Raw genomic sequence first — 7653 nt, forward strand, 5'->3', positions numbered from 1 at the left:
AGTTGAGACGACTTGTGGTATATCAGGTATCTATGGATCTAGTGAGAGCCTTCGAGTATGGGCATCCAGGGAGATTACTTGGGAGAGTGGATCTTCGTAAGGGTGGACATCTGTTATGACGATTGCCTCCAGAGTCTGTGATGAATATTCGAGACGAGTATGGGTAGCCGCCTATGATAGTCTGTGGAGCACGAACTAGTGGAGTCAGAGGGTGTTGTGATACTGCGGGGAGCCGTAGTACTCACTAGTCAGAGAGTGTTGTGATACTGCGGGGAGCCGTAGTACTCACTAGTCAGAGGGTGTTGTGATACTGCGGGGAGCCGTAGTACTCACTAGTCAGAGGGTGTTGTGATACCGCGGGGAGCCGTAGTGCTCACTAGATGGAAAGAGAGTGTGATGATGGAATGTTCTCCGATCAGTGTATGATGTGGAAGAGTTTTGGGCTTGAGTAGCCCTAGTATTGAGTTTTTGGAGCCTGGATGTTAGACCGGGGGCGAGACTGGGGTCCCCGTCTCTGTCGGGGAATGTGGTGAGATGCGCAAGGGATATGCGCAGCTAAAACCAGAGATCAGAGTGGAGATGATCCTCGGTTGGATTGTACTTTCTTGCATAAGGAAAAGAGAATTTCGTGACTTGCGTGTCACGAGGCCGGGATAGTGGTCACGGGGAGGAAGTTAGTGGGATATTTGGATCATGATTTGGGTGACCTTTGGAGGCTCAGTTGTGGAGTCAAAAGCTGACCTGGTGACCAGTCTCGAAGAGGGATATGAGATGAGCTAGAGCCTATCATGATGATGTCTGAGGACACCTCAGAGGGAATGAACGATTCAGACGCTCAAAGACATGCTTCGGGCATGTGTATTAGATTTTAGAGGGTGTTGCGGCACATATTTATCCTTGGTTGAGTTATCCTATTTCAACAGCCATCATTAGTGCATCGGTATGCCACCCTTTGTGTTGTTGTATGGGAGGAAGTGTCGGACCCTCATTTGCTGAGGAGAGTGTCGACTCGCTGAAGTGGAAGTTGTAGTGAGAATGGATGATTTGGAGTATGATGGTCGAACATTGTGTCTGTGGCAGTGGTATGGAATGACATTATGATGGGGTGTCTGCTGAGGATGCGGAAGGGATTCCGCGGGTGTAGAGCCAAGAGTCTCAGGATGGATGTAGGGATGGAGTCTGGGACTCCCAGCTTGATTCTGATCAAGGGTCGTGTGCGTAGTGGTGGTGTCTCCTGGGGATGTTAGAGATGTCATCAGTGCGACGGGTTCTCCTAACCCAAGAATGCAAAGGTTGGTGCGGCTTGGGTGCTTGATTGCAAGAAGAGGACTCATGAGGGTTGCTCTGGGATTGAAGAGTGGGCCTTTCTGTCGTCACGGATTGGATAGGATAGGATTCGGATCAGGGATCCGATGGTTCATGGCTTCTAACCCTTATGGGTTAAGTGATTGTTGAGATTTGGGTCAGTGATGCTTCATGGGTAATTCTCGGATCGTTGAGTGTGGTTATCAGAGGGTACATCCGGTGCCCGGTTCGAGACAGTGGTCAGGACATCGTAAGGAACGGGAAAGTGTGTTCGAGTTTCGAAGGGTATGTCTTGTGAGATCCGGTCCGATTAAGGCCGGGTGGCACGTTGTGGGAGTATTTCTGGAGTTGAGTTGTTGTAGGCTTCGAGGGCGAAGCCTAATTTAAGTGGGGGAGAATTGTAACATCCCGAAATATCAAGAGTAGAGTTGAAGGGCTAAAAGAGTAAATTGGGAAAGAGTGACTCAGTGAGTCCATGTGCGGACTCGGCGAGTAGAGTCGCGACTTGGTCGCGTGTTAAGTGGCTGACTCGGCGAGTCAGGGTAATGGACTCGGCGAGTAGGCGCTGAGTGGAGAAAACCCTAATTCTCGGAGTTGAGCCTTATATAAAGATCATTATGTTTCCCTCCCAGCCTCTTTATCACCCCTTGAGCCCCAGAAACCCCTAAATCACGAAGAAGCACCATTGTTGGATGGAGTGGAGCTTGGAGAATGTATTTGTGAAGGAATTTTGGGAGATTGAAGGCTTGGAGCAAGGGGCTTTGTTTGAATTCGAGTCTCATTTCAATTAGGGCATTCCTTTGAGGTAATATCTCGTTTTTTGAGCTGCTATTTCTTAGATGCATCATTTTGGGGATGTTGGAGATCATATCTTTGGATGTATTGGAGTTTAGAGGTTAGATCTGAGGTTGCTACCTCAGATCTGGAAGGGAGAAGGTCTAGAGTGCATGAAAGTCCCTGTTTGTGAGTGGTTGATGGAGTCATCTTGTCCCAAATCCTAGCCCAATGTGCAAACGGCTTAGATCTCTTTGGATTCACGTAAATATTGCCACTTTACATGATGGATGGGTTGTAGGAGGCTAGATCTATGTTTTGGATCAATTGCATGGCCTGGAGTGCTTCTGAATGGATTCAAACGGTGGTACTCGGCGAGTCACATGGGTAGACTCGACGAGTTGCTTGCAGATGGCCTGGAACTCGACGAGTTGGAAGAACAACTCGGCGAGTAGGTTGAAGATAGCCTTGGACTCGACGAGTCCATTTGGACTCGGCGAGTCTTGTCGAAGAGTCCCAAATATTCTCTGGTAGAGTCGAGAATCGGTGAGTTGAGGGATGACTCGGTGAGTCGAGTGCGAGTGGACTCAGAGTTGTTGGACTCGGCGAGTCTTGGGGTGACTCGGCGAGTTAGGTCGCAGATTGAATGAAGTTCTGATTATGGGAACTCGACGAGTCACAGAGTTGACTCGACGAGTAGGGTCAGTCAGGGGTTGACTTAGACTGAGGACTTTGATTTCGACCAAGGGTTGGTCGTTGACTTTTAGGGTTTGGTCAGCGATGTGGCCTTTGGGCCAAGAGAGAGGTAAACTAGTCTTTTACCCATGAGAGGGTGTTATGAGAGGATTTATTCTAGTCTCGAGAGTTATATTCATGAGAATATTTGCTTTATGTGTTAGGCGGTGGCGAGTTTGATATTCCAGTGTGGGGATATCTGCTTTCTGCTTGCCAGGTGAGTCTTCTCACTATACTTTACCTTGAGTAGGTAACCAAAGTTATGTGTTCAGAGTATTTGTATGCTATATGTACGTGATGTGTTGTACTGCATTATTTCTATGTGATTTATGCTGTGCATGTTTATAGAGTTGGAACCGGAAGGTTCCCAGAGTTAGAGCCTGAGGGTTCACAGAGTTTGGGTGCACGGACCCATAGAGTTATAGCCTCGAGTGGCTAATATGTGTTATGTGTGGTATTTTGGGGAACTCACTAAGCTTCGTGCTTACAGTGTTTTGTGTGATGTTTTTTTCAGGTTTCTTTCAGTATCACGGGACGACACCGGCTTGATTGTACACACCAGAGAAAGAGTCATATTTTGGAGGATCCTGGTTTTCTATGCAAGTGAAAATGGAGTCATGTTTTGTAAATCGACTATGAATGAGATTTTAAACAAGTTTTTCTAAGAATAAAATGATTATTTTAAATGAAAATTTTGTCTTGAAATTTACGGTGTTGCAGAAACCCTAATTTGGATGCTTAAGCCCTAAGTAACCCATAGACTCCTTTAATTAAGGCCTTGGACGATTTCCTTATGGGCTTCCCCATAGAATTCGTCCACTCCTTAATTTAAGACAATCCATAGCCCAAATTGCAATTATCTTATAATTACAATTCCAGTCCCTTAAGTTTAATTAATCTCTTTTAGTCACAAAACTAATTACCAATTAATTATTGACTAATATTAATTAAACAATATGATTTCTCCTTTAATGTATTATTCTCATAATATATTAATAAATCATATTAAATCCTTTCTCTCCATAATTCATCCTATCAAGTTGATTTGGTGAAGGCGACCCAAAAGGACCATGCACCATCGGGTCAAGTACATACCAAAATAGTTGTGGACTTAGACACTAATCCAACACTAACCTCAAAGTAATAACAGTTTTGATTACTAGAGGGTATCAGTAGTACCCTTAGGAATTAGTTCACTACCCACTTATTAGTTTTATATACGTGTTAAAACTAATGTACTTTTAAAGGATAACCAGGCTTTCAGGGAAACTTCACTTAACAATACAAATATGGTAGATACTTGTACACTTCATTCCGGACCGATAACCAACCACCAACTTTTAAGGAAAATAAGGGTTTTTCCTGGGATAACTTTACTTTTCATGAACAGGTTGTTTACAAATGAATAACCAAACTACTTTTATAAGAAAATATGGGATTTTCTTGGGAAACAACTTTTCATAAAATCAAAGGAACCTTATTCTTTTACCAAAAACAAACCGCTTATGAACTCACCAGCTTTATGCTGATATTTTAAAACTGCTTGTATTCTCAGGTTCTTGTTAGACAGGTACTTCGATCACTTTTGGAGAAGACGGAGCATACAGAAGTCTCGTCTTTACTTTTGTTCGTACTTATAAAACATGTATTTCTTTACTTTCAAACAAATGTAAATATTCCTATGTAATGTAATGGTTGTATTTACTCTGCTTGCTATGTACATTGGTTGTGATACTTTACATGACGTCCTCCACCCCATAACGTTTCCGTCGTCGGTTTCGGGGTGTGACAGATTGGTATCATAGCCCTTGTTTATAGTGAACTAAGTATACCGAACCTTACATGGTATATAACTATAAACATTAAGGGGCCGAAGCGCTCTGAACTAAAAGTACTTTAAAATACAAGTATCTTTCAAAAAGTATACAAGAATACCTAAACGCCAGAAACCGTAACCACAAGTAGAACAAAACATAAGTAATTGGGTGTTGTACATTACGGTTAAACCTAGGCAGTTATGTAGTCGTGTCTAGGGTCAATATAGCCTGATCAACTATATTCATTCGAGACACGGCCAACATGTGCTTGGGAGTTAATGTGGTCTACAGCAGGCTTAAAACTTACCAAATATCCAAACAACGAGTCATCGTCACAACAAAACATAAAATACTATAGGAGTATTTTAGTCAGAGCCGAATACAGTGTAGGAATTCATTCCAAGTGTTGCTACTCATTCTTTCATTAGCGATAGGTTACTAGATATAGTAACTTTTTCCTGTCTTATCACTAAGTAGAACACTCTATCTACCATAATGAGATATCTCTTGTTTCATATCTCTTAAATCTACCCAGAGGACTTACCATCCTCTCCTTCCTGATCATTTTTAGATCAAGATGCCTCCAATGAAAAGACCCAGCTCAAAGAACAACAATCCTCTGCCACCACCTCCTCCTTAATTCGATCTTGTCATGCTTTAGACAGCTGTTACTTCCGCAGTGGCAGCTACAATGTCATAGATGAACCCCGGTGGATCTAGCGGGCCAGGAAGTAGCACCCAATCCCAAAATCAGGAAGGTGGTCAGGGACACCAGAAGGAGTGTGGTAGGGGTAAAAAGAGGTTCTGGAACAAGCGGAAGGTTCAAAGTTCGCAAGGATCCTCCAAGAAACAACAAACTATGGCGGTCCACGCTGCTACTACTACTATCGCCACTCCTACAACTCAAGCACCTACCAGTGGATATACTGGTACCCTCCCGTGGTGCAACAGGTGCAGTCACCACCATCGTATCCCCGGTCCATGTCGTGGAAAGCTTTGCAACAACTATGGCAAGAAGGATTACATTACTCGAAACTGCAGAGCACCAGCCCAACCAACTAATCACGCATCCGGAACAGGTGTCAGTCAAGCCTGTTATGGTTGTGGTATGTTCGAGCACTACAAAAGAACTGCCCCAAGGCAACAACATCTAGTAACACCAGGAGAACTACGAGAGACAACGAAGCTCTACAGCAAGAGTTAGCCACAAACCAAGTCGAGATCACAAAACTCTGAACTAACCACTCAGAGTATGAAGGACGTCTGCTTGATGTAGGGGGATAGCTGACCAAATTAGGATTTCACTTGAGGAGTACCCATCGTCGATAGAGGATCACTCTACTCGTCCTTCCTTTCTGGTCTAAGGAATAGCCTTCATGTTTATGTTCTAAGTAACTGTTTCCCGTAAACACCTCTGTTTTCTATATTGCCAAAATTTTCTCTTTGATATTACGACTTAGGATTATTGGTAGGTCCTGAATTTAGAAATATGTAATCCTAGTTTCAGTAACGATGACAATAATCATATTTTGGTTAAATCATGTATCATAGGATGTACTCTTACCTTAGACGATTATTCCTTTTCCTCAATCGATTTCGTATCAGTGCCCATAAAAAGCATCAATGTCCTAGTCGGAATAGGACAAATAAGCCTCTCATGGTGCCAATGTCCTTGCGTTGAGGAAGCAATTCATCTCAGTCGTCCCTCTGAGGGAGTCCTCACCGGTTTCGGTGATAAGATCGTTCACAACTTCATATCATTTCCTACGTCAAAGCCTAGAAGCATCTACGAAAGGAATGTTATGCATTCCTGGCTCGTGTTGTCAATAAGATGCAAAAAGTTAAAGACCTCGAGAGCCTTTCCGAAGCCCACAACATTCTCAATGTCTTCCCTAAAGAAATTTCAGGGATTTCTCCCGAACATCAAGTTGAATCCCGTACCAACTTGATAATTGTAGCTACTCTTATAGCTAACACTTCACCTCATCTGGAACTGGAGAAATAGGAGAGTTACTCTGCCAACACAATGAGCTGAGCAAACAAAAGTTCTTAACACTATTTTATGTGAACTTTGTGAGCTCAAATCTTTTCTATCCTTGCTAAGACCACATCTTGGGGATGTGGGTCGAATCAAAGAGAGTCAGTAGCAAAACGGGAAATATCAATGCATAGACAAATATTTAGGATACATCTAGAGACAACACTTATTGCTCACAAACTCTTTTCTTGACATATAGCAGATTATGCCTCCGAAGAAACAGAACCAATCCACCAGTAAGGCACCAATCCTCCAGATGGACTCAACTACGTTCCAAGCTACTGTCACAACAGCCGTAGCAGCCGCTTTAGCTGTTCTTAATGCTAACGATCTAAATAGAAATGGGAAAAACTTCCACACCTCAAGCTGTAACAACCCACCAGGAAATCAACAAGGGCTTGTCCTAGAGAACATTCCAGCCCCCGAACCTAAGAGCGCCAAACGAAAATTTTGGTCTGAGAAGAAGAACAAGTCATCTCAAAAACTTGCAATGAAACGACAACTCGAGATAACTTCTACAACCGCCATATCCGCCCAACCAGTGCCAACGCCAGTAAGGCAATATGCTGGAAAACTTCCAAATTGTGAGAAATGCAACTTTCACCACGTAGGAAAGTTCTATAAGAACTGCAAAAGGAAAGGACACACCACGCGATACTATAGGGCACCTGCACAGCCAAACACCCCGATTGCTGGTGTAAGGATGAATCAAGTTTGCTACAATTGTGGCGAACCCTGTCATTTCAAAAGAAATTGTCCAAGGATTATGGATGGCCTGGGAAACTTGCTTCGTACAGACCCCAACCCAACACATCACTTCCACTACTGATGCTAGCATAGTCCAAGTGTGTTGCGTATGTGGAGAAATGGGACATCTCAAAAGTGATTGCCCAACAGAAAGAACAATGAAGAAACCGGAGGAGCCTAACCTTCGAGAGTAAGGAAGCATCAAAAGACCCTGCCACGTTTTGGTACGTTTTCAAA

This window comes from Lactuca saligna, chromosome 5 (genome assembly GCF_052625555.1).
Source record: "Lactuca saligna cultivar CGN05327 chromosome 5, ASM5262555v1, whole genome shotgun sequence".
Classification (NCBI taxonomy): domain Eukaryota; kingdom Viridiplantae; phylum Streptophyta; class Magnoliopsida; order Asterales; family Asteraceae; genus Lactuca; species Lactuca saligna.